Source organism: Mirounga leonina, unplaced genomic scaffold (genome assembly GCF_011800145.1).
Source record: "Mirounga leonina isolate KUSES-001 unplaced genomic scaffold, KU_Mleo_1.0 Mir_174, whole genome shotgun sequence".
Taxonomy (NCBI): domain Eukaryota; kingdom Metazoa; phylum Chordata; class Mammalia; order Carnivora; family Phocidae; genus Mirounga; species Mirounga leonina.
In genome coordinates this window covers 41,335,510-41,360,320 of record NW_023270451.1, presented here as the reverse complement: position 1 = coordinate 41,360,320, position 24,811 = coordinate 41,335,510, and the positions used below count along the sequence as shown (strand labels likewise).

At 45.5% G+C, this 24,811-nt stretch overlaps 1 long non-coding RNA gene across 1 annotated transcript in view; it reads right to left on the bottom strand.

Annotated features, from left to right (window-relative positions):
• Positions 1-11,062: 11,062 nt before the first annotated feature.
• LOC118020885 overlaps positions 11,063-24,811 on the bottom strand; it is a 98,918-nt gene continuing 85,169 nt past the window's right edge. The window contains exons 3-4 of the long non-coding RNA XR_004682040.1: positions 14,534-14,677; positions 11,063-13,748 (exon numbers count right to left, since the gene is read on the bottom strand). This is a non-coding gene — a long non-coding RNA (uncharacterized LOC118020885). The remainder of the gene's footprint in view (positions 13,749-14,533; positions 14,678-24,811) is intronic.

The following is a 24,811-nucleotide window of genomic DNA, read 5'->3' as shown; positions in this document are numbered from 1 at the left end:
AGCGGCTGCCACAGGCCGGTCACTGGGATAGAGTCCAAAGCGTATGTCCTTGTGCTTATCATTGTTTGCAGTCTTTGTACAAGCAAATTATTTTTTATTGAATTACTTTTTCATTGGCAACAAACTCTAAGAAAGTAGTTGACTCCACAGCCCAGAATTAGCGGTGAAACATCACTTTCTTGTGCCCAAATCTGTCCTTCACGTAAGTGTCAGAGTGCTTGAAATTCTGCCATTAGGGTTTTTACCCATTTGGTTTAAAGTATCACCCAAGAAGTCCCTGTTTAAACGCAACCATATCACTTGGAATGAATAATAAACTGATACGTACTGATATGATAGTGGGGATTTTTTTTTTTATGTTTTATTATTTATTTATTTATTTATTTTTGATATTGGGGATTTTAAAAAATTTAGAGAGTGAACCATCATCTAGCAGAGAATGGACTCCCGAGGAAGCAGAGACACCAGGTGGGAGATGTTTGATGAGGGAGAGGATGGGCGAGTGGTGGGGTAGTGCCGGGAACGCAGAGGATGAAGAAGACAAGGGCCCTTATGACCTGGATGGGTGAACACAACTGCTCCATTGTCCCCAGATGCTAGGAAACCTGCTTGCTCCTGGTGTCAAAGGCCCTTCTCTGAGTATCTTGGCTCCTCTCTTTTGGGCGGTGGTACATTCGTCAAGTGAGCTCCTAGCTATTTGAGGCCTAAGGACTAAACTTCCCAGCTGGCCCGTGTTCCATTTCCAACTCCAACTCCCATCCTGGTCTTTGTTCCTCCACCATCCCTCAGCCAGGGAGAACTGTTGGTTGTCTTCCCCCCAAACCAGCCTGACGCACTTCTCCCTGTCACCTCTGTTCCCACGGCTGCTTGTGCTGAGCGGGGGTCTGCCTGACAAATGCTGACTTGCTTTTAGGAAGCCCTTCTTCCTGGAAGCCTTCTGTGGCTTTGCTCTCTTCACATCCTGACCACCCAGGTGGGGCTGAGGCCTCGCTTCCTCAGACACTCACTACATCCTCTAGCGCTTCTAGCGTAGGATTTTTAACCGTGTAGCACTTACCTCTTTGCCTGTCTGTCCCCTACTAGATTCTAAGCCCCTCGAGGGGAGGGGCTATGTCAAACATATCTCAGCATCCCTGACTTCTCTTCCACTGCCTGGTGGGTAGGGTAAGGTTAATACTTTTGGCAGAATAAATAACAAATCTCTGAATATTTTAGAGAGGGGACCTGGTGATATACAGAGAAATTTCTAGGTGAGGAACATGGGGTTTTGCTTCTCAAAAACTCCATTTGATCAGATATTTCTTGAGCACTTAATACCCGTGCCCCTGAGATTTAATTACAGGTCGCATTTGCTGACAGCTTCGTGTACTATCTAATTTAAACCTCGCCACAAACTATGAGGTATGTATTATTATCCCTATTTCTTTTTGAATGGGGAAATTGAGCTCTGGCAAGATTAAATAATTTGTTGCGTTCGTAGTGATTCACGATTCAAAATCAAGGCTGACTCCAAAGCACTTGTTCTTTCTTAACTGCTGCCCTAAGCTAGGTACTGGGGTGGGAAAAAAAGATGCCAAGAGCATCTGCGGTTTAATAGTAGATGAGAAGCTTATACCTCAAGCTCTGTGTAATTCCAGAAACTGATAACTGCAACACTTGTGTATATGCAGAGCTTTACCTTTACGAAATATAAATAATGTACTTCTATTGTTCATGTATCTTATAAACAGAGATGGAGAAAGATTCATCACGACGTTAAGTCTACACACGGGTTGCAGGTACATTTTATTCATTGGTTTTGCCCGGTGAACCAGATTCTAGCCAACGATCACCGACCTAGGGCTCACTCAGCTCAGCAAGTATCTGTGGGTGACACAGCCCAAGTTTTGCCTTCATTTGAATTACGAGCCTTGGCACTATGGATTTAAACATGGAGTAGACTGGCAGGGTCAGAGTAGCGGGTTGTAGTATCTCTGTTAATTTCGAAGTTGTGTGATGTTGAATCTGAACCACATCACACTGCAGCCCATCAGAATAGATGGTGCGTATATACTAATGAACAAATTGGATGGTTCGGGTGGGGAAGACACTCATAGCAAATGCGAATAGAGTCAAATGAAGACATAACACCAAACGTTTGGCAACTCAGGGAATGGTTATCTGGGGCAAAGACAGAGAGAACATATGGGCTCTCAGACTACACCACCTAGGCTGGCACGGCTGATGTGCTCATCCTGGTGGTGTGGATGCTTGTCTAGGCAGATCCCACCTCCTGCTCTCCTTGGGTGAGAGAGGGTCCAGATAGAGGAGGCAGATGGTCATCAGGAGAGACACTCCAGTGGGGTCAGTCTGATGATTACTTGTTCCCAGTCCAGATGACTTTCTGAGAGGCTGTTCTAGGAAATAATTTGGGCTTTTAGTTTACCTTGGAGAGATCTGAGGGCTTAGCTGAAGAGAGGAACCAAATGAGTTAAGAATAGATTCTGCTGAGGTGGCAGAAACCTTAAAGTAACAGTGGCTTAATAAAAAAAATTCTGTTACTATTCATCTAAAGGAAACACAGATGTGTCAATTTGGAGCTGATATCTCATTCTACCATGTCAGGGACCCAGTCTCCTTCCCCTCTTGTTGACTGTGTGGCTTCTACCGTGTGACCCAAGATGGCTGCTCAAGCTCCCACCATCACATCCTTCCAGAAGCAGAGAACAGAAAAAGGGAAAGAAGAGCATGCCCCGCCCCCCTTCAAGGACAGTTCCTAGGTGCTGCACACATCACTTCCTGCAGTTGCACACCTATCTGCAAGGGAGGCTGAGGACTGCAGTTTCACTCAGAATCCCTCCATGCCCAGCTAAAAATTAGAAGTTCTTTTATCAAAAAACAAGGGGAGAAAGAATATTATAGGACAACCATCAGTCTTTGCCCCTTGAAGGCAGACAAGAGGAACCTCTTGAAGTTCTGTGAGTAGTTAGGGTTGGGATCCCAGGGCCGGTTACCCAAGATCTTGCATCTTGGGCATTACCAGCAACTGCTGTACCGCTTGCGTGTTGAAGAAAAGGCAGAGAGCTTGCAGAGGGAGCTTGTTTCCCAAGGCATGGAACATGCGAGAATTTGGATCCCAGGTGGACCCACAATGTGGGTCGCACTGTGGGAACCAGCGACATCTCCCGGCGCATGCTCCTCAGAACATTTCTGCAAAATAGAAGGCATGACTCAGAAGAGGGGTTCTAAAAGAAGTTCATACTTACAGACTTGAAGCAGGCCTCCTTATGGTGAGAAGTCTCAGGAACTTTAGTGTGGATGATAGCATATTGTGGAACCCGAAGGGTAGAATAGGGCACGTGGCATTTCCCCCACCCACAGTGCATCTCCAGGTCCTGGGGTGCTGGCCCGTGGACACAGAGGCAGGCAAGACAAGAGACTCTGCGGGTCAGTCATCTGGTGCTATCTCTGGCGATGGGAGTGACAGCAGACTGGTGCTACAGTGGGGAGATGGGGGGACAGGAAAGAGAGCAGAAGATGCTGAAGTTCAGGTTGAAAAGGAGGAAGTTATTTGCAATCTGGGTTAGATAGCAAGGGCATGAGGATTAAAGTGGAAACTCTCAAATAGGACAGGTGTGAAAAGAACACTGATTGATCCTCGTTCCAGGATGGCAGAGAGAGAGAGGACCTGATTGTTATGACCAAAACAAAGATCAGCAGCACGTTCACACCTGTAGGAGTGAGAGCACTCCTTGAGTAACGTACAGGCGGACGGTGAGAGAATGACAGCTTGAGAAAGCCAGAGTAACATCAGATGCCTCCTTCTGCAAGCCTTAGCTATTCCAGATAGAGGGCTCATCACAAACACTGCTTGCAAGCTGAGATTTAGTCCTCCAGAGATATGGAGACTTCTCTTTCCCCCAGATTTAAAACTTTTCTTTTAGGGAAAACTTTCTCCTTTCCCTAAAAGGTGTAGGGAAAAGAAACTTCCATAGTAGTGACCAATAGTGATGGTGTGTTTGTATGTGATGGGCAAGTGGGGCAGGCCTCTCCTATTTCCCCTTTTCTCTATGCGGGCTTTTCCACATCACCTGCTGTAAGGAAACAAGTCTATTTCTTTGCCAACCCCACCTTCAACAGGTGGAGGGACAGAGAAGAAGGGACAAGAGGAGCAGAGCAAGAAAATATCATTTTTCTCTTGCAGCATACCTTCCTAGCACCTCACCATATAGGTTCTCTTACTTTTGACTCTTTCCATCATTACTGACATTTGCTCATTTGATACGATCTTCTGGATGCCCCTTCTCCCTCTCCTTTTGGGGTTCCCGTTGTGTCTTCTGACTTTACCAGAGAAATCGGAGCTTGGCCACTGGCTTTTCTAGATGTTGAGAGCCCACAGCCATGGTTTTGTGATAATGGACGCCCCAGTGGAGCCTCGGCCATGGTCCGGGCTGGGGCTGGGGTGCACGTGCCGGGCTGTGATCGATGGGCAGGTGGCGGGCCTGCCAGCGGGTATGGGCAGAGGCCTGAGCCCCTCTGCACACACACCCTCCCAGTTACCTTACACCTCCTTCAAGCTGCCCTTAAGGATTATTTTAACCTGATTTTACTGGAATAAATATGCTCAAGATCCAGTTAGGGGTCCAGGCAAAGTAATGCTAATTCTCCCGTCCCTCTGCCCATCAAACTAACCAGCCACTTTGTGCAGAGTGGAACTGAAAATTCCTTAGCCTTGTTTGTTTCCATGTCCATTGGAATTTAAAATACAGAGTGATTGTCAGTTCTAAGAGAGCTTCTACTTCCGCTATTTGAAGATGAGCACCACAGTGTGTATTTTCAGCTGACTTGGTGTGACCTCAGAAATGCTACCAGCACTCCGCTCGGGGCACTATTGTTCTATGCACAAGCACGTCTCACGCCGCGTGCTAATCTGCCCCAATCCTGTGGAAAACTAACAGAGGGAAAGATGAGGGAATCCACCAATGTATAATTGAAGTCTAGGCGGATATTTATTGGATCCATAAGCCTGAGTTATTGATAAAGAGACGGGGGCGATAGCAGAATGGTCAGTGGCGCCAATAATCTGTGCCAAGGGGTAGAGGCACCTACACGCTGGAGGAGGGCGATAAAAAAAAATGCACACCCGTCAGGCGGATGAAGACGTTCCGTAATCTCTGGCCGGTGCAGCTTGAATTAAATCTCTCCTGGGCCCCAAACTTGAGACTCTCACATCGAGACTTGATAAACGTGCCACTTCATCTCTCTGAGTTGTGTATCCCTTATGTGGCTAGCCGCTTCAACCCTTCAGCCCACATCCTTGCAGATTTTAGGACTTTTCCAACCAGAGTGGGTTTCCAAACCCGAAATCTTGGAGGCAAGGAGAAAACGTTTGTGGACGGACCAAGCAAAATGTTCAGCTGGAGAGAAGGGAGACAATATAGGCATTTATAGGCTGGGTCTTCTGGAATCCTCATTGAGAAGGGTTGGATGGGAGTTCCAGAGAGGTCTGCCCACCTCCCCATCCTTACTTACCCCATGCTGCTACCTCTTTCACATATCACACAGTAACATCAAGGGAAACAGAGAGCTGCTTTCTTTCCCTCAATGGGAAAAGTGGTCTCAAGGTGTGTGATTTGGCTGGAGCCGGGGTTGGTTTTTTTTTTTAATTTCTTAATTTTTACTTTTTACCATCATTAAGTATTTTGGAATCAACTGTCATTAGGTACCCCACCCCCACCCGTGCCTTTCTTGGCAGCAGTTAATTTTTAGGTCTGGAATACTTTCAAAACCCACGAAGGACTGACTTCCATGAGCCACCTGGTTTTCAATCATAAATGTCACATACATAAACAACGTATGTGGCACTGTCCCACATAACACAATTAAAAGATGTAAATACAGGGTCTTTCAGTCAAATCAGCTGTGCAAATAAATATCCCGTGAAATGTTTTACGTATGTGCATCTTTGAAATTATAAACACACACATCTGTTTAAATCTTGTATGTCTGAAGTTTACACACAAGTAAAAATTAGTGATACTATTTTTTCTTCCCAAACTGTTAAAATGAAAGTACATTTGCATGCAGAAAAACAACTGGGTGCAATCTAAAAATGATGTGTATTTCCAACATACGTTTTTATATAAAATGAAATTAGCCATCTTACTTGGCATTTACAGCTCGCTTCTTCATGAGCAATATTCTGACAGGATTGTGTGTATACTGGACCTGCTGAAACCTGCTCAGTGTCATTGTGACTTCTGAGGGGCTGAGGTAAGAGCAGACCACGGATGTAAGCTCAGACCTTCCCTTCCTCTGAGGCAGCTCTATGAAGCGGGCAGGGAAGAAACTGTAAAATGAGGTGAATGGAGATTCATTGACACAGAGGCCTGCTCTGCCTGTAAATATTAGCACATCTGTCCGGCCAGTCACCCTGTCATTTACATGGCAGCAGGGGGTGGGGGGTGGGTGGGCAGGCTGAGGCCAACTTTCTGTCAGGCAGCTCAGCACATAAGCTCAGAAACAGGGTGTAGAAGGAAGACATTTTAATTCTCACATCTACTCCTTTAAACACATTTTGTGGATGCCAATTTCTCTCACGCTGCAAAATACTTCGTGCTGAAAAACACGCTGTGACAGTATTTGAAGAGGTTGAGAATGAGTAACTATCCTAAACAAACACCAGCCACAACCACAAGCACGTTGGTACTTGGGGCCCTCACATGCAAATGACATCACGCCCAAGACGGAAGTGATGTCATGGATCTCGATCCCCTGCTGCAAACGTCCAAACCCACGCAGGGCTGACATTTATGGCCCTGAGGCCCAAGCGCCTTGGGTCTCTCTTCCACCCTTCAACAAAGGGAGAATGTTGGGCCAATGGACGTTCTGTCCGAGTCGTGGAATGTCTCATGATGGTGGGCCATGTAGTGGGCTATCGACCTGGAAGACCCAGAGAGGCTACGGTGTGCTCTAAGAGCTGGTTAGGGACAGAGCCAGTCTAGAATCTGGATCTGGTCCAATGATTTTTTTGGTTTTGTTTTTAAGTAGTTTTAAGGTTTACAGAAGAAGATTAAAGAACAATTACAGAGAATTCCCATATGGCCTCTCTTCGACCCACCTCCAATTTCCCCAATTTTAAAAATACCATCTCGCCTTAGTGTGGAACATTTATTACAATTGATGAGTCAGTATTGATATGTTATTTTTTTAAAGATTTTATTTATTTATTTGTCAGAGAGGGAGAGCGCGAGCCAGCACAAGCAGGGGGAGCGGCAGGCAGAGGGAGAAGCAGGCTCCCTGCTGAGCAAGGAGCCCGAGGCGGGACTCGATCCCAGGAACCCCTGGGATCATGCCCTGAGCCGAAGGCAGACGCTTAACTGACTGAGCCACCCAGGCGTCCCAGTATTGATGTTATTGTTAACTAAAGTCCATAGTTTATATTAGGGTTCACTCTTTGTGTTGTACATTCTATGGGTTTTGACAGATGTATAGTGACATGTATCCACCATTATAATATCATACAGCATAGCTTCACTGCCCTAAAGATCCCTTGCGCTCCACCTATTCATCCCTCCCTCCCTCTTCCCCAAACCCCAGCAACCACTAAACTTTTTCTGTCGCCATAGTTTTGCCTTTTCCAAAATGTCATATAGCTGGAATCATACTGCATGTAGCCTTGCAGATGGGCTTCTTTTACTTGGCAATATGCATTTAAGGGTCCTCCACGTCCTTTGGTGGCTTGATAGCTCATTTCTCTTTAGTGTTGAATGATATTCCATTTTCTGGATGTACCAGTTTACCCATTTACCTATTGAGGGACATTCTTGGTTGCTTGCTTGCAAGTTTTGGCTGTTATGAATAAAGCTATTATAACAGTAACCTTTTTACCATGGAACATTCCCTTCACATGGGTTCAATATTAAAGGTCAAGTCTTTGCAACATGTATTCCTAAAAGTGATTGCATTTGGCAACATTTGGGTCCAATCACTTGCCTGCAGTATCTGCCCCGTGTAAACTCTGTAAACCTACAAGATCCATCTATTCAAGCTCTGAATAACATACTCATTCCAACATCTGTTCTTTTTTTTTTAAAAAGATTTTTATTTATTTATTTGACAGAGAGAGACACAGCGAGAGGGGGAACACAAGCAGGGGGAGTGGGAGAGGGAGAAGCAGGCTTCCCGGCGAGCAGGGAGCCTGATGCGGGGCTCGATCCCAGGACCCTGGGATCATGACCTGAGCCGAAGGCAGACGCTTAACGACTGAGCCACCCAGGCGCCCCCCAGCATCTGTTCTTTTATCCTCACCTCTTTATCCTAGTTAGAATGTCTTCTTCCCTCAGGTCTGGCAATCTGAATCTTACTCACCTTTCCAGTCTCCTTCATGTCCTGCCTCTTTAATGAAGCATCCCCTCAACACAGAGAAAAGAACAATCAGATGGATGTGGTTTAAATCCTAGCTCCACAGCTTTCCTAGCTCTCTGCCCTTAGGCAAGTTACTTCTTGGAGTTCAGTTTTCCCATCTGTAAAATGGGTCTATCAACATTGAAGATTGCTGTGCGGATCTATGTAAAGTGCCCGGAATACTTCCTGACAGCTCAGTAAATGATGATGCCCTCCTCCACCTCCTCCTCCTCCTCTTTATCATTGTCATCATCACCTCCAAATCCAGAACTGATTTCTCCTCCTCTGGGTTCTCTCCTGTGTGTGTCCATGTCATGTCTCCAAACTAGAATGTGTGTGTGTGTATGTGTGTGTGTGTGTGTGGTGGGGTATGTGCTTAACCCCTTTGGCACACACAAGGCTAGGGACAGGCTTTTTGAATTGCGTTCCTTTTGGTATTAAATTGGTGATGTTAAACAGCAACAACCCCCCTAATGTCTTTGTGTCTGTGTGGTATGTGCCAGTGTTCCTAACACCATTTTTGCTGGGGCTGCAGGAAAACACACTTCTTGGGTGCCCAAAGGATTTCTGAAAGAATAAGAGGACAACCATCTCTGGGGGGATATCCGGAGAGTGGTTAGTGTTCTATGCTCTTCCCTCCATTACTCAAGGCTAAGGATCCTTTTGGAGGATTATCCAGACCCTCCTCCCTTCTACTACTGCTTTCCTGCCCCAGATCCAGGCTAAAGCTGGGGACTCGGACTGAGATGAAAGCCACATGATGAAAGTTTTATCGGGAGTGAGAAAGTTATAATGAGTGGGAAAATTAGGAAAACAAATAACTTGTATTGAAGTGGTCTCCTAGCAATCTGACGAGGTCTGAGAGTATTATCTGTAGAAATAATGCCATGTTATTATGCACATAACCCAGTCACTCATGGGATCTGTTACCTCCAAGGAATTATTGAGTCTGCTGTGCAGGTCACATAATTGGTCTTAGGTTTTAGAGTATGGGTCAGCAGACCTTTTCTGGGGAGGGCCAGATAGTAAATATTTTAGGCTTTGGGGGCCATAGAGTCTGTTGCAATTACTCTGAAGCCCTATTATAAAAGGAGCTACGGACAATATGCAAACAAATGGGGATAATTGTGCATTGAAATGTAAATTTCATATCATTCTCACATGGGACAAAATATTATTCTTTCTAATTTTTATCAACCATTTAAAAATGTAAAAACCAGTCGCAGCCCATTGGGTGGTAGTTGGCTGACCCCTGGTTTCCAACATCACCGAGAAAACTAGCTTAGGTGGAGTTGGGGTGAATCAGGCACAGCTCTTTGGTGGGTGAAGTGGGGATGATGAATGAGAAATTCAGTAGCCCTTTGTCTCATTGCTTTCATTCTGAACCTAAATCCATAGATCTACCTATCGCCTCAAATTAAGTTGATCAAGTCAGTGCAGTATTTCTCAACCTTGGCACTCTTGACATTTTGGGCTAGAGGATTTGGGGCGCGAGAGGGGTGTGTCCTGTCCATTGTGGGATGTTCAGCAGCATCACTGATTTCCATCTGTTGGGCACTAGAGGCATCCCTCCTCTCTCTAAGTTCTAACAACAAAAAACATCTTCGGATATTGCCAAACGTCTGCTGAGGGCAAAATCGATCCTAGTTGAGAAATGCTGAGCTAGTGAAACAGCCTCAGAATGACTGGAAAGTCAGTCACCCCTTAGCAATCAAGTAACTGGGCAAGAGAAGCGTGTGCACGTGCGTGTACATGTGCGTGTTCGTCCCCTGACAGGGCAGTCTTCCCTGGAGTTCCATGGAGGAAGGAGAAGTGAAGCGTTTGCCTTCTCAAAGACAAAAGTGTCATCACAAGTAATGCTCCCTCCAAAGGGGGCACTCCCTCAGGGAAGATGACCCCCTAGTCTAATCATTAGCAATCAAGTCAGGCTCCACAGCAAGTAAATAGGACTCCTGGCTTTTAATAAGACTTTATTTCATGACTACCCTTTGAATGGCAATGAAAACGTCTTTTTAGTGGGGAAAAATACTTCCTCCTTTTTATCGAAAAGAAGCCTCAGCGGGAATGGAATCATTTCACTCCTTGACCAGGAGGAGAAAAAAGAAGATAAAAGAAAGTAGGGGAGGAAAAAGGACGCTCTTTCTTAGGAGGGGGTGGGGGAGTGCTTAAATTCAAAGGAAACTTTGACCTGATTTAACCTGGCTTTCCAGTTTAAAAATGTTGACTAGAAACTGCTGTGGTGTAGAGATTGGACACTGTTCAGGGTCTGGTCCTTTGTGTATTATCAAGAGCTATTCATGATCTTATATTAAGAACCTGCCATGTAGGGGCGCCTGGGTGGCTCAGATGGTTAAGCGTCTGCCTTCGGCTCGGGTCATGATCCCGGGGTCCTGGGATCGAGCCCCATATCGGGCTCCTGGCTCAGCGAGGGGCCTGCTTCTCCCTCTCCCTCTGCCTCTCTCCCTGCTCATGCTTTCTTTCTCTCTCTCTCTCTCTCTGTATCTCTGTGTCTCAAATGAATAAATAAAATCTTAAAAAAAAAAAAAAAGAAGAAGAACCTGCCATGTGAACATACAAGCACACAGTCTAAAAAGCACAACTGAATGAAACAATTGGCATGGCTATTTACTTAGGGAACACCATTCTCCCCTGGTTCTTCGCCATTTCTCGTGAAACTGACATAGAGATATATAAGCACTAGTTTTTGCCATTGAAACGAGTATCTACTTTATTGGCATTGCCATTCGCTTTGGCTATTGCTAGGAACACAAGTCAAGGTTAAGCTATGTGCCAAGGGCCTCCACATCCCCTCCCCACAGCCTGCCCCAAACCCCAAACTCAAAACCAAACCCAAATAACCTTAAGCCCTTCAGTCCAGTGGAGGAAGTTAATTGGAATCACCCAAGTGGGTTATTGCTCCTCCGTTACTCGTTGGCCACAGATCAGTTTGTTTTTATTTGCCTCAAAACCCCCATTAAATAGAATTTTTCTTGTAGCATACAAATCATTTCCCATGACCAAAATGCAGATCTGTCTCCTTTCCCTAGGAAAGAATCTGAGCTATGTTTCTTCTCAACAAATCCCTATTCCCCAACCTGTATGATGCATCTCACCATGTTTTGTCCACTTGTCTTCGGATTCCAGCTGTGTCATTTTAGTTATCGTGCCTCTGTGTCTCAAGACAAATATCATAGGGTCGGAGCAAGGTAAGGATGCCGGGCGTACACTATTAACCTGAACTTGGTTCTTAACGAGCCAGCATCCTTAACCAATGACCTACACCCCCTCACTGTTGACAGGAGCATTTTTTTTTTCCTAATGCAAATTTTAGTCTTGATTGACCATCAACCATATGGCATGATTGTCCTGTGGGTAAGTTTATTATTAACAGCTCTCAGCTGGAGTTAGGCTAACACACACGGCTGTGACATTGCACTAATTGACCAAGACACGTCTGAGAACAAGATGCAGATAGTGGCCATTGCAAATTACTTCAAGCACAAATGGAGAGCTGAGTGGGAAAAGCCAATTTCAGATTAGAGGTTCTGTACGTTAAGACCAAATCGGTCAGGGGACAGGGCCTGGCTAGAGAGGGGAAAGAGGAGGAGGATGAGTCAAGCAAAGACATTCTTCTGAGCTTCCATTAGGTCTTTATTCAAGTGAATTATTTTAAACAGATTCCTGTTAATGAGAAAGGAGCAGCCACACTTAAAGTGGCATTAATCCTGAATTTTTAAGTGCTCAGACAATTAAATCACTAAATCCATTGGGTGCCTTCTGTCCATATTTCCCTGTCTAATCCCGCTGTCACAGGCAAGTCCAGGCAAGATTTGAGAACAGCATGTACTGGGTTAGCTCCCTCACTTAGCATTAGAGTCAAAGAAGCCGAGTTTGGAGGGGACCCGGCTATTGTCTGGGACCAGTGAGTGGGGTGACGGGGTGCAGGGACACGGGCCAGGGGTTGTGCTTGCGTTAATAGGCTCCCCCGGGTCCTCCAGGGAAGGTTCCCGAAAATTATGAAATGTGAATAGGCTGTTTGTGCATCTCTCAGTAAATTTCTTTCTCAGATGTTTCCAGCCAGGGCAACTCGATTGAAAAATGGCTGGGGGAGAACAGAGGATAAAGCCAATGAGCTCAGTGTCTTATAAATCAGCCACACCGAGCTGAACTGAAGCTGTCAAACTGTGGAAAAACCTGCTGCCATACAAGCTTGTGAGTCTTTTCAAAAACAAAACCTCACCCTTGTCTTGCTCTCTAGATGGGCGAGGGCTTAATTAGAGTTCATGGAGGAACGAGGAGTGGAAAAAGAAATACGGTTTGCTAAGAAAATAAAAAAAAGAACTAACTCAAGGTAGTGCGTATGTAACATGTCCCAATTCTGATCTTGGCTCAGGCACAGAATTACAAGTGGGTCATGAAAAATAGCTAAGTGCTGTCCTCAGTAAATCCTGCCAAGAGGTCCAGTAATACTCTCTGCTCCAAAGCCAAATGAACTGAATAACCCTATAGTCTACCAACGCCACATCCCCATTTCACGGATGAGGAGGTTGAGGCACAGAAGAGGTAACCTTGCCTCAGCTCCCATAGCCACTTAGACAGTAGACTGGTCAGCCTCCTGTCCCAGGCACGGTGAATCCCTGCTCCCTCCTTACTGCCATGGGCCACAGGCTTTTGCTGTGAGCAGAATCCCTGCTCCCAGGCACGGTGGCACTGGTCTCTCTTTAGGGACATCGGAGAGAGCAGGCAGGAGGCAGGGCTGATCCTGACCACTCTCATTCTAAGAAGGTCCTGCTCTGCCTTTCCGTGTCTCCAGATTCTGAAGTTGTGTCCGTCTTGCTGAATCACCCCACACTTAAATGCATCTGAGATTATGTTAGCGCCTTTTTTTTTTTTTTAAGCCTTTACAACCAATTGCTGGAAAACAGCTTTAAATCTGGAAGCGCGGCTTTAGGAGGCCGCCGTTCGGTTTCCAACAGCGAGCAGGCGGCCAGATCGCGTTGTCTCCGCGCGAGGGGGTCGGGGGCAACCCCGCGTGCAGCAGACAGCAAGGCCTGTGCACCCGGCCGGAAGTTGTGTTCTGGTTGCCGGGGCAACCGTCATTGATTTCCTGAATCCCACACAGGGCGACAGAACGTTGAATAACCACATTTATTTGCCTTCTAGGCCCTGTGGCATCTGCGGCTTAGCTCACAAAGCTCCTATTGACCGAAAGAGGGGGTTGTTGATCCAGAAGGCTGGGATGGGCCGGGAGGCGGCGGGAGCTCGAGGACTCCTGGGTCGGGCCGAGATCGCTCCCCCAGTTCTGCAGTCGCCACGCGAACGGCCGGCCCGCGTGAGGAATCGAGCCTCCTCTTCACCCATCTCTGACGGGAAGAGAGGGGCAGCGTGGGGAGGGGGGAGTAAGGAAAAGGGGCCGGAGCGGGAAGGAGGCGGAGGGGATGGGAAGTTAGGGGCAGGCGCGGGAGGAGGTTGCAAGGCCAGGGGTGAGCTCGTCTGTTCCGTGGCCACGCTGCACAGGAGGGGAGGGCGGGGGACCGGGCGGGACTCGGGGACGCCGGATGCGCAGGTGGAGGACACACATTCCCGCCCTCGGGAGGCTGGCCACCTAGTCAGGGCTCTAGGTACTTAAACAGACCCTGTAAGGTCTACAAGCAAAAAGCTGGGTGTGTGTGTGTGTGTGTGGCGGGGGAATTAGAGGCAGGGTCCCTTAGCGTCGATGAGCAGGCTGGGCAAAGATCTGTGAGTCTGGCGGCATCTAAAATGGTTCTTAAAAGATGAGTAGGATTTCGGTGGGTGGTGGGCTTCTGGAACTCGGGCAACAATGTAAGTGAAAACACAGGCGGGGAGGGGGGTGCGGTAAATGCCTCAAATGGATCCCGGGTGGCCCCTGAGCTGGTCACCCCCAGCCACCAGCTTCCCCCCAACCTCGTGGCCACCACTGAGTTAGCCAACAAATGGTGACGTCTCTGGGGCAGAGGAGGGAGGAAGGGAAGAGAAGCGGACCTCAGACATGGGCCACTGAGGCCCCGAGCCCTCCGTTCAGCCACCCTGCTGAGTCCGACTGCCATGGGCCACAGGCTTTTGCTGTGAGAACTGAGGTCTGGGAGTGTCTTGGATTAGAAAGAGTTTCTGAGCGAAGCTTTCTGACCTGTCACGGTGTGGGTGCGGAATGATTTCTTCCCTGCGGCTGGCTTCGCTTTGGTGTTTCCTTAAGGAGGGAACAGCAGGGTCACCCCCACGGCCCCAGGCACGTCTCTGCAGATGCTCCAAATTATCTGTTTCATCCGCCCTGCTGAAGAAGGCATTTTAGAAATCTTGTCTTCCAAAATAACGAGGTGAAAAGGAAATGACTTTTTTTTTCTTCTATTTTTAAGCTTTTTAAAAGGAACATTTCCAACATTTATAGAGAGCAGAGAGCAGGGCCCACGAACCCCGGGTTCCCATCCTCCAGCTCCAACCACTCTCGGGCCTGCTCATCTCATTCCTCCACAGGCCCGCTGGCCGGCACCTCCAGGGCCCGGTGCCCCATCCCCTGGATTATTCTGAAGCCAACACCAGACATCGTATCATTACATCAATAGATACTTCAGTACTATCTCGATAAATAGCAGCTTCTTAAACTGTGTCATTACAACGTTGTTATCAAGCCTGAAAGTAACAGTTTCTTATAAGATCACATTTCTGGTCAGTGTTAAAATGCCCCCAGTTGACTCATAAATTTTTGTTTACTAATAAGCGGGACAAAGCCTTCACATTGCATTTGGGGTTTGTGCCTCTTCTAATCTGTGACTTCCCTTTGCCCCTTTTCTCTTTGCAATTTGTTTGTTGAAGAAACTAGGTGCTTGGTGTTGTAGAGTTTGCCGCATTCTAGATTTTTCTACTCTGAATGAAAAAATAAATCTAGGCAATGATAATTGCAAAACCAGTAGATGATCGGTCAACAGGAACTTCAAAATGGACATGACGATTGACGATACCGGACTCCACGGGCCAGTCCTAACATGTCAGAATAACCTGAGGTTCACATCACCTCCTATGACGAATGCTTACCACAAGATCCAACTGGAATCCCATTGAGCTGCCAGCTCTAACTACCAGTTTATAGCAAATACAAAGGGACAGAAGAATATGGAAAACCACCTGATAGGCTTTTTTAAATTTCTATTTTGATGTAGCAAACATTTATTTAAAATTTATTTGATTGCTCTGTTATTATCAGGCATTAGAGTGTGATACTTTCCCAAGCCTTACTGAGAGGAGGGTGTATTTATGCCTCACTACCTGAACTCAGATTGCTCTAATGGTTTGTTCTTTTGCTGGCCTTTTGTACACTTGAATCTACTTCCTAGGGCCGCTGACTGCCTCTGTGAGCTTCCTGTCCTCCTCCACCCGAGCCCCTCCCCACAAGGTTCTTTCCATTTCACTGTGCTGTGAGAAACCAAATGCCAACTTTTTCAGAACTTCTAAAATAAAGGTTCTGAGTGAAAGCTAAATAAGGGCTCCTCTTAGTAAATGCACAAATAGTCATGGCGAGATTTTAGTAATAACAATCATAAAGTTTTTCAGGTTTTTTTTCTCCCTAATTCTTGATCGCAGTCTGGATAGCAGAAGCCTCTGGATAAATGAGAGGTAACCAGTGTTCTGTACTAATCCCATTGGATAGAAAGTTTGGTCACAACACCCAACAAGAAACCACTGTGTGCCTAGGAAAAATGGCAAAATTCCAAGTGGGAAAAACCCAGCACTGCACACATTCATTAAAGTTTGATGGCAATGTCACCTGGATTAGGTCATTAAAGACGAGGAAATGTAACAGCCTCGCTGTTGATATTCCCTTCTTCTCAAAATACCCTCTTCTTTTGGGTTCCATGACCTAACACTCTCCTAATTTTCTCCTATCTCTGGGGATTCTCCTCTGTCTTTTTCCTGGCTCATCTTCCATTTTACTGACTCTTAAGTATTGGAAAATTTCAAGGCTTGATCCACTGCCCTGTTCTTCCCATCCTACACCCTCTGTCTGTGAGCTCATCCATGCTTATGGTTTTAATTATTATCTATATGCTGATGAATCTTAAATCTACATCTCCAGTCTAGGCTTTCCCCAGAGCTCCCAGCCATAAATCCATTTGCCTATTCAACATCTTGACTTGGCCATCTCACAGCATTTCAAACTCCACATGGCCGAAAACTGAACTCAGACCTTCTCCCTCAAACCTGTACCTCCCCCAACATTCCTGCTCTCAATAAACAGCACCGCCATCCAAAGATGAGCAAGCAGGCACTTGGTAGCCGTCCTTGACACCCCCTTCTCCCTCATTGCCATATCCTCTGCATCAGTAAGGGTTGTGGATCCTCATTTCCAAGTCTGTTCATGCCTCTCTATCTTCACACTGCCACCATGGTCCAATTTCTCACACTTCCACACCTAGATTACCTCCAGAGTCTTCTATTCTCACCATGTCTGCTCTGTGTTCAATCCATTCTGTAGCCACTGTTCTTGGAAATTGTACAAAATGTGCTGTTTACAAGTATCTCATCTTCCCAGTGCCTTTAGGAGAGAGACTAAAATCCTTATCGTAGCTAATAAGGCCCTATGTCACCTGGCACCTACCTCCTTTACCTTCATTTCCTCATTTTGCGACCTGCTTCCCTGTTTTCTGGGATCTGGTCATCCTGGTTCATAGGAGTTGGGGCCTCAGGACCTTTGCACATGTAGTTGCCTCTGGTAGGATTGCTTTCTTCTCTTTTCCTTCTTTACCTAGTTAACCCTTATGTGTCTTTCTGAATTCAGTTCTTTTAGAAAGTCTCTACTGCCTGCTGGTTTGTCTCCCTAATGCCATGTTCACAGTCCTTGTTCTTTATGATTGAAACAACTTCACAACTAAAGAAATTGAGGCCCAAAAATGTTATGCAACTTGCTTAGGGATCATATATCCAGGCAGGGCTGTGCTAAAACACACACTGGAATAATCTCACTTTAATAGCAGCTGGATCTGTTGTCAAGTATTAAGAGTTCTGTGTCCAGTTTCAGCCTCTACATGATGTGTAGAAGCTGGAATGAGTTGACAGAGAAGGAATCAGCTAATTAAAGGGGAGGCAAGTAGGACCTCTGAAGAAAAGTTAGAGGGGAGAGGGACTGTTTAGTCTAGCATAACGTAGAGACAGGGGAAGAAAAGGAGATTTAAAATTTCTCAAGTTTGGGAAGGTAGAGATGGCAACAAAAATATTTGTTTGAATGACCACAGGGAACAAGAGATTATATGAGGTTGCACGTCTCTGTAGGGACAGGAAGATTTAGCCAAAAAGGGCTTGGTTTGACAAAAGGAAAGGTGGTCAAAGATTTGAACAAAACGCAGAGTTAGCTCCTGAATGTCTTTTGGCAGAAATGGTGAAAAGCAGGATCAATAAACATCTAACTTACCTGGTGGTTTCAGTGTTGACCTACCTCGGGCAGGAAGCTGGGCCGGCTGACCTCTTGAGGTTGTTTGGAATGAATGAAGGAAAGGATGAATGTGAAAGTGAGCCTTGCCATCGGTCACGGGCTAGATCGTGCTCCCACCCTGCCTTGTGTGGAAAAAGAAATACAGAGTGGCATGCGTCCCTAAGGGCTCCTCAGCTGATCACACTCAGTTGGCCTTATCTGGCTCCCAGGTGTTTCCATTTATCTCTGATAAACTGTCAGCCGAGAGCCAGCTTTGTGTTGGGAGGTGGGGGGGGGGGGATGAGCAGAGGGGAGGCTAATACCCCAGATGTTTTCCGAGAAGATGGGAGAACGTTATTCTTCGGTACTAATGCATTTCGTCATCCCCGCCGCGTGCAGATGTTAAATTTGGGAACACTTCCAGGTTCCTTTTTCTCTCTTAAAATAAAATTAGGTGTGTATTAAAAACACTCAGGACCCAGTCATCCCCAGGGATGTCTCTCTTTTGCATATGGGTGAAGCTTTGGGACTATAAGAGGATTCTAAGTTTTACTGGCAGTTTTTCTTCCAGTCTAACGAAACCTGTGGGCTACCTCCTTTGGAAAACGGGGAAAATGGTAATAATCAGAGGTTCCACTTACTGAATGCCTACTGTGTGCCAGATAAAACCAAATCCCATGGCAACAGTGCCAGGGTGTATTAAAATCCATTTTACGGATGAGTGAGTTGCTCCCAAATTGTGTAATTTCTCCAAGTTCACAAAACTACTAAGTAGCAGAACCTGTTTAAAACCAGGACTATGTTACTTCAATTAATAATGGCAACCTTTTTAGAGCTTTCTTATGGGCCAATCACTCATTAAATCCTATGGAGTAGGTGTTATTAGGTCCATTTTGCAGGTGAGGAAATGAAGGCAGAGAGAAGTGCAGTGGTGGGCTCAAGCTCATGCACCTAGCAAGTGGCAGAACAGAGCGCCAAAGGCAAACAACTTGGGTTTTGGAACTTGTGTTCTTTTTGGGGGGGATTTTATTTATTTATGAGAGAGTAGCGGTGGGGGGCGGTGGAGCAGAAGGAGAGGGACAAGCAGACTCCCTGCTGAGCGTGGAGAGCCCAACATGGGGCTCGATCTCACGACCTCGAGATCATGACATGAGCCGAAACCAAGAATCAGTCGCTCAACTGACTGAGCCACCCAGGCGCCCCTGGAACTTGTGTTCTTAACCATGACCCTGTACTGATTTTCATCCTCTTTCTACACTCCATAGAGAGGCTTGGCTGGATGCAATTTTTGCACAAACTAGCTGATCTGAGCTTGTGACAGCTGGAGGTAGAAACTTCTCTCCCTTGTGTTGTCTTATCTTTTCATTGATTTTCTGCTGTTTGAGCAGTCTCCCCACCCTGGGAGAGCCTTTGCACACTAAGCCATTGGCTACAGGTGGCAAGGTGGTGGCTCCAGTTCAAGACTCTTCCCCCGGAGTTGGATGTTCCAGAAAGGACACCGTGTTCCACGGAGCTGTCTCTCTGGCACAGGCTTTGATCTGGGAAAGGGTGAGCCTCACTGCAGAGCTGAAGCTGTCTCCCTGCTTTGTTTATGCGAGCGTGCTTCCAGGACTCTGTCTGCTTTTGGGGTGGAAGTGCCCTGCCAAAACCTCCGGCTCTCCACGCTGGCTGCGTAGCCAACAGACCTCCCGCTTTTTTGATGAGTCCTCTGCCCTGGATAGACAGCGGTGTCTCAGAGCAGTTTGGAGATTATAAAAGTTTCCCTGGCAGGATGAATGATCTACTGCAACATGCTCTTGCCTTTTGGAGTTGCCCTCCAAGTTTTCCAGGCCCGATCCTGTAAATCATTTCATCTTGTACAAATACTGGGCTGTAAAAAAAAAAAAAAAAAAACAAATACTGGGCTGTGAGCGCAGATGATCTCAAAGGGGAGGATTATTTAAAACTCCATTTAAGAATCCATCCTCCTTTCGACAGATTAATGCAGCTTGAATATGTGAATAAAAATTTTCTCCCATGCATGCTAATGTGCAGGTAGCTCCAGGGCCTTTGAGAGGAAGTAGAATATGCTTCTCCTCCAGGAGGCTTCGGAAAAAGTGACTTGTCGATGTATTGACAACTAATTTATCATTGGGAGCATCTGAGGTTCGACTCTGCACAAAGTGCTCACAGGGTAGCTGGAGGTGATGGGTGGGATGATGTGGGGAAAACTGAAATGTTTTGAAAGAGATGTGTAAGACGGAAAAGGTCATTTAGAATATCCTCTTGCTTTCTGTCATCCCAAGAAGATGGAAATCTATTGTGGTTTTCAAGGTAGATTCAAGTTCAATAACTCACAGAATTGGGAGAGTGTTTTGTGTAACTCTCTGAAGTCTTCTGCTTTGTAGTTTATCCTTACTTGCCCTCACTCCAACAACGAAAGAATTGGTGGAAGGCAGCCTGGGCCAGAGAAGGTCCAACAACCACAAGTTGGTGAACGTTCCATCAGAGAGGAGGCTTCTTTAGCATCTCTGCTCTCTTTTACCTCGTGACAAAACTGTTGCCCCCCCATGCAGGGACCGTATGCATTCCTGATTCTTGAATGTTAGAAATTATCTTGCTGGTTTTTGGAGTGAAGGCAGAACTGCCTCCTCTCAACTCACTTGGAATGGAAGTCCCAACTTGTTTTTCTGAGGCTGAGTGCATGCAATTCAGTGTGAGGCCATGAGTTTAACAAAAATGTAACAAAACATTTCCGTTGAAACTCTTTTCCTTAGGATAGGAAACTCTTTCCATCAAGCTACACCCCGGGAATGGAATTTTGGAAGTTGTTTAGCGGAGTTAGAGATGAAAGCCTCTCATGAGCTGACGTAAGCTGATGAGGGTGGGAGGGAGACGGCAAAAGCTGACAGCCTTCTGTGAAGCATCACCAAATGTTGTTTCATATAAGTTGCGCAAAGTTTTCTCCTTTTCACAGATGAGGAAACAGAGACTTAGAGATGTGAGGAAACATTTCCAAGGTACGATTCATCTGTGGTTGGGCTTGTAAAGGAATCGTGGTTTTGAAACTCTGAATCTAGTGCCCCTTCAATTCCCCAGGCCGCCTCGCTTACTGCCCCGGGAAATCGTGGCATATATATACCAAAGAAGATGCAGACAATCCTAGAGAGCATCATAAAATGGCTGATCATACTTGTTTCTCAAGAAAAATGGAAATTCAAAGTTAAGGAGCAAGACTAGAGCAAAAGGTGAGAATAGTAGGGAATTTCAGGGAAGGCCAGTTCTCTATCGTAACCAGGAACCCAAGAGCCATTCAAGGCAAGGAACCAGACTAATGCAACGTACCTTTGTCATAGATAATTCCATCAGTGCCATTACCACCAGCGTATTTTTTTAAAGGTGAATTAAAAAACTCAATTTTGTTAAAAATTAGGTGTTGGGTAGCCTCCAAAATGAGCTGTGAAATACTGCCCTAAGCAAGAAAAAAATGCTAGCCATCCTGAGAGAGTATTCTTAAAAAAAATAAAATCTGTATGTTTCTTACTTTTTTTTACTATGAACATTTTGAATTTTCCATTATGTGAAGGGTCTGAAGTCTTTTGCCAAGAGCAATGAGATTTGTGGGAAGGAAAAAAAAAAAGCTCACAAAACACCCCTTTGTATATCAATTCCATTCATTTCTACACAATCAGAACACCTATTCTTTTTCTCTGCACCACCAGAAAGCATGCTGACTGAGGGAGTCCATCCTGGATATGTCAAAATAGGACCCTTTCAAAACAACTCCGACAATTTAAAGTTTCTCCTTAAAACAGAAGCTTATTTTTTTTTTTCCTCCGAGATTTTCCTTAAAGAGGTTGAGCTTCTGACTCCACTCCCTCCACAACCACAACCCCGCATCTCAGGGGCATTTTCTTCAACATTTCACCCCAGTGGTGATATCATCCCTCTCTGGCTCAGGGAAATAAAGGTCAGCCCTTCCCTATCTCCTTTGGGACCATGCCATCTTAGTTTTGATCATTTCCCCCAAATTAAGATTTCTGCATAAACCCCCCATGTCTGAGTTTGGCTGGCAGTTTTATGGCTGACCAGATTTTGCACTGGCCAGGGTTCTGGTTGGCTGAATGTTTACACAGGCTGTTCATCAGATGGGGAGGGGGGACTGGATGTGGGGACTGTCTGTGAACTGGAGCGGTCCTGTTTGCTGTCTTGTGCGAGGGCCTGCACTTTGTTACTACAAATTACATAATGACATGTTACATTTCAAAGTGTATTTTTACTTCAGGGAAAATTAAACCAATAAACAAACAACTCTGGTGGAAAAAAAACAGAGAAAAAAAATAAGATCCCTGGTTTCCAGATCTTCCTCTTTGAAAAGGCTCTTAATTAAATTGTAGCTATAAACAAATCTTTGTTTTATTGAAAAGAGAGCAGTTGCATATAAAAGCTATTTTTAAAAATTAGGATTCGAATGGCTGCTGGACTAGGGTCTGGCCCATGTTACGCGTTTTATGATCTGTCCAAAATGAAAAGGCAAGCTTGTGTAGTGATGGTAGATTTTCAATTTTTGATTGTTAATCCCTCTCAAATGTTGCTCCTGCCCTGCTTGAAAGGAGTATGTAAACAGGAATTAGCCTAGTTTTTCCAGGTACGGATTCAAGCAAAACTGCTTGGGGTAAGGATGAACTTGCCAACTCTGGATTTTTGGTCATGCAGAAAATCAGGTCTCTTCAGCATATTATCCATAGTTTAGCAACTTGGAAGCAGTTAAAAAGCAAAATCACCCCCTCTAAATCGACTTCCAAACCTTTGCTGCACACCTACAAATTTAATATTAATTTTTTTTCTGTAAGCTGTTGAAATTAAGTATAGGCTTAGAATCCAAGGTCATGGGGATAACCATGGGCATATATGGTTCCATTATGCATGCATAGGTTTCCCCCACTACCTGAAAGTACAGCTTTCCTATGAATCCTTTCAGAAGCCGAAATGGTGAAAAATCAAGAAGCACTTACCAGGAATTTAGATGGAAAATTTTTGAGCATTCCCAGACCCCAAATACAACCTCTCTTAGGCTTTTCTGATACCATAGGACACATCTTGCTAATGGATACACAGAATAAATCGAGATAAAGCAGAGATGCTCACAGACAGTTCAAAGCTGTGGCAGCTGGATGCTGAGGGGCTGAGCGGAGTCCTGGGAAAGGAGCTTGGCCGGGCCACTCTCGCTGCTCGGCGGGGTGCACGCTGCCTCTGTTAATGGCTCCCTGCAAACCAAAACTGGGTGCTGTTTTTGCTTTTCACGTTTTGTTATATAAAAATGAAAATCCTCTTTGGATTTCTTTTGGTTAGCGAAAATAGGTACTAAGGGAGGTCTTTGATAAAAGCGAAGCGGTGTGATGCAAACTGTCCAAAAGTGGGGGAGACCTTCACGTGCTGGCTCCAACTTTTTTTTTTCAGCTTAAACTATGTTATCAAAAGAGAGTGTGTTCTGACTCTCTTTCCCCCTGGTTCTATGGAGTACTGAGAATAAGGACACTTCTTAAACTGCACTTTAAATGAGTGATTTCCCCAAATCAGTCTCTCCCACATCTGCTGCTATAGGAGCCGTCTGACCTGGAGCTCACTGGGTCTGTTGGGGTGCTCCATGGCTCCCAGGAATTGCAGCAACCCGGTGACCGGCTACGTGAAGATTGAACCTTTCGTATTTTCAACAGGTCCCATGACGCTTACATTTCTCAGGCAAAATTATGACATGATTTAGGATAATTTATCAGTGCAATCCACAACATGAGAAATCACAGGAGCAACTGAGAGAGACTGTCCACCTCTTCCTCTTCGGTGTCTTTATTTGTAAATTCAGGATGTTTAAAAAGAGACCTTTTCTCTTCAGATCTTAGAAACAAACAAATGGGGTTTTGGAACTCACCGTTACTTTTTTCAGATTTCTGAATGACTGAAAAACTTAGGAAGAAGAAAGGAGAGCAAAAGAAAGGACAGATACATAGTGTAGGTGTTTTTTGGACCAAAGAAAACCATTTTAGACAATGCTGTTTGCTAAGGATAGGCTTGCAAATGCATGGCACCCTATTTTCTTTTGTGGCAAGAAATATTCTTTCCTCTATCTCGTCTTGGATCCTTGACAGTTCCATTTGAAAAATTTAATTAGATCCTTGCTTCTGAAGGTTCTCGACTCCTGAACCAAACTGACCATCCACTATTCAAGTGGTTTGTTTATAACTTCAGGCATCTTAGTGCGAGGACTGCCATCTGAGGCATTCTGCTGGGGCTTGGCCTTGACTTTAGAAGGAGCAAAAAAACCACCAGATTTTTCACCATTAACTGTCACCAAATAAACAACAGTTCAGAGTGAAGAGTCAGATATTAAACCAGGGCTTTCGTTCTATGAATGACTAATCCAGTAAGAAAGATTTCGAACCAAGCAGTAGTCTTTCAATGGACCAATAAGCCATGGTAGGCCTGAGAACAGGTAGGACATCTTCATCTTGGTTTTTTGTTTAGCCAGCATTTGAAGTGATAGAAGGGGGCGGGGGAGGGGGATCACATACATCATAGCCTGTTGAATGAATGAATGAAAATGGGTAATGTAACAATAATAACAATGAGGCCTTCCCTCTCATTCTTTTTGATTGGATGCTCTCCGTTTACCCCCGGTGACCACTTCTCACTCCTGCCCTATTTGGCCTTCCATGTCCTGGTTTGGGTCAAGACTCCAGGGGAAGCCCAACATCAGCACCGCAACTCCCCTGCACAAAGCCAGACGGGGGAAAGAGAGAGGCTTAAGGTAGAAGGAAGGGTGAAAGGTCAATTCTCAGATGGCAGTTCAGATGTAGAAAACAGAACGAGAACGTGGTGGCAGCCATGCCCTTCTTTCCACCTTCAACTCTGAATTTAAGTCCTGAAATGTGTCTGCTTCTGTATCTATCAATATATCTGTCTCTCAATCACCTATCACCCAATCCATCCATCCATCCATCCATCCATCCATCCATCCATCCATCCATC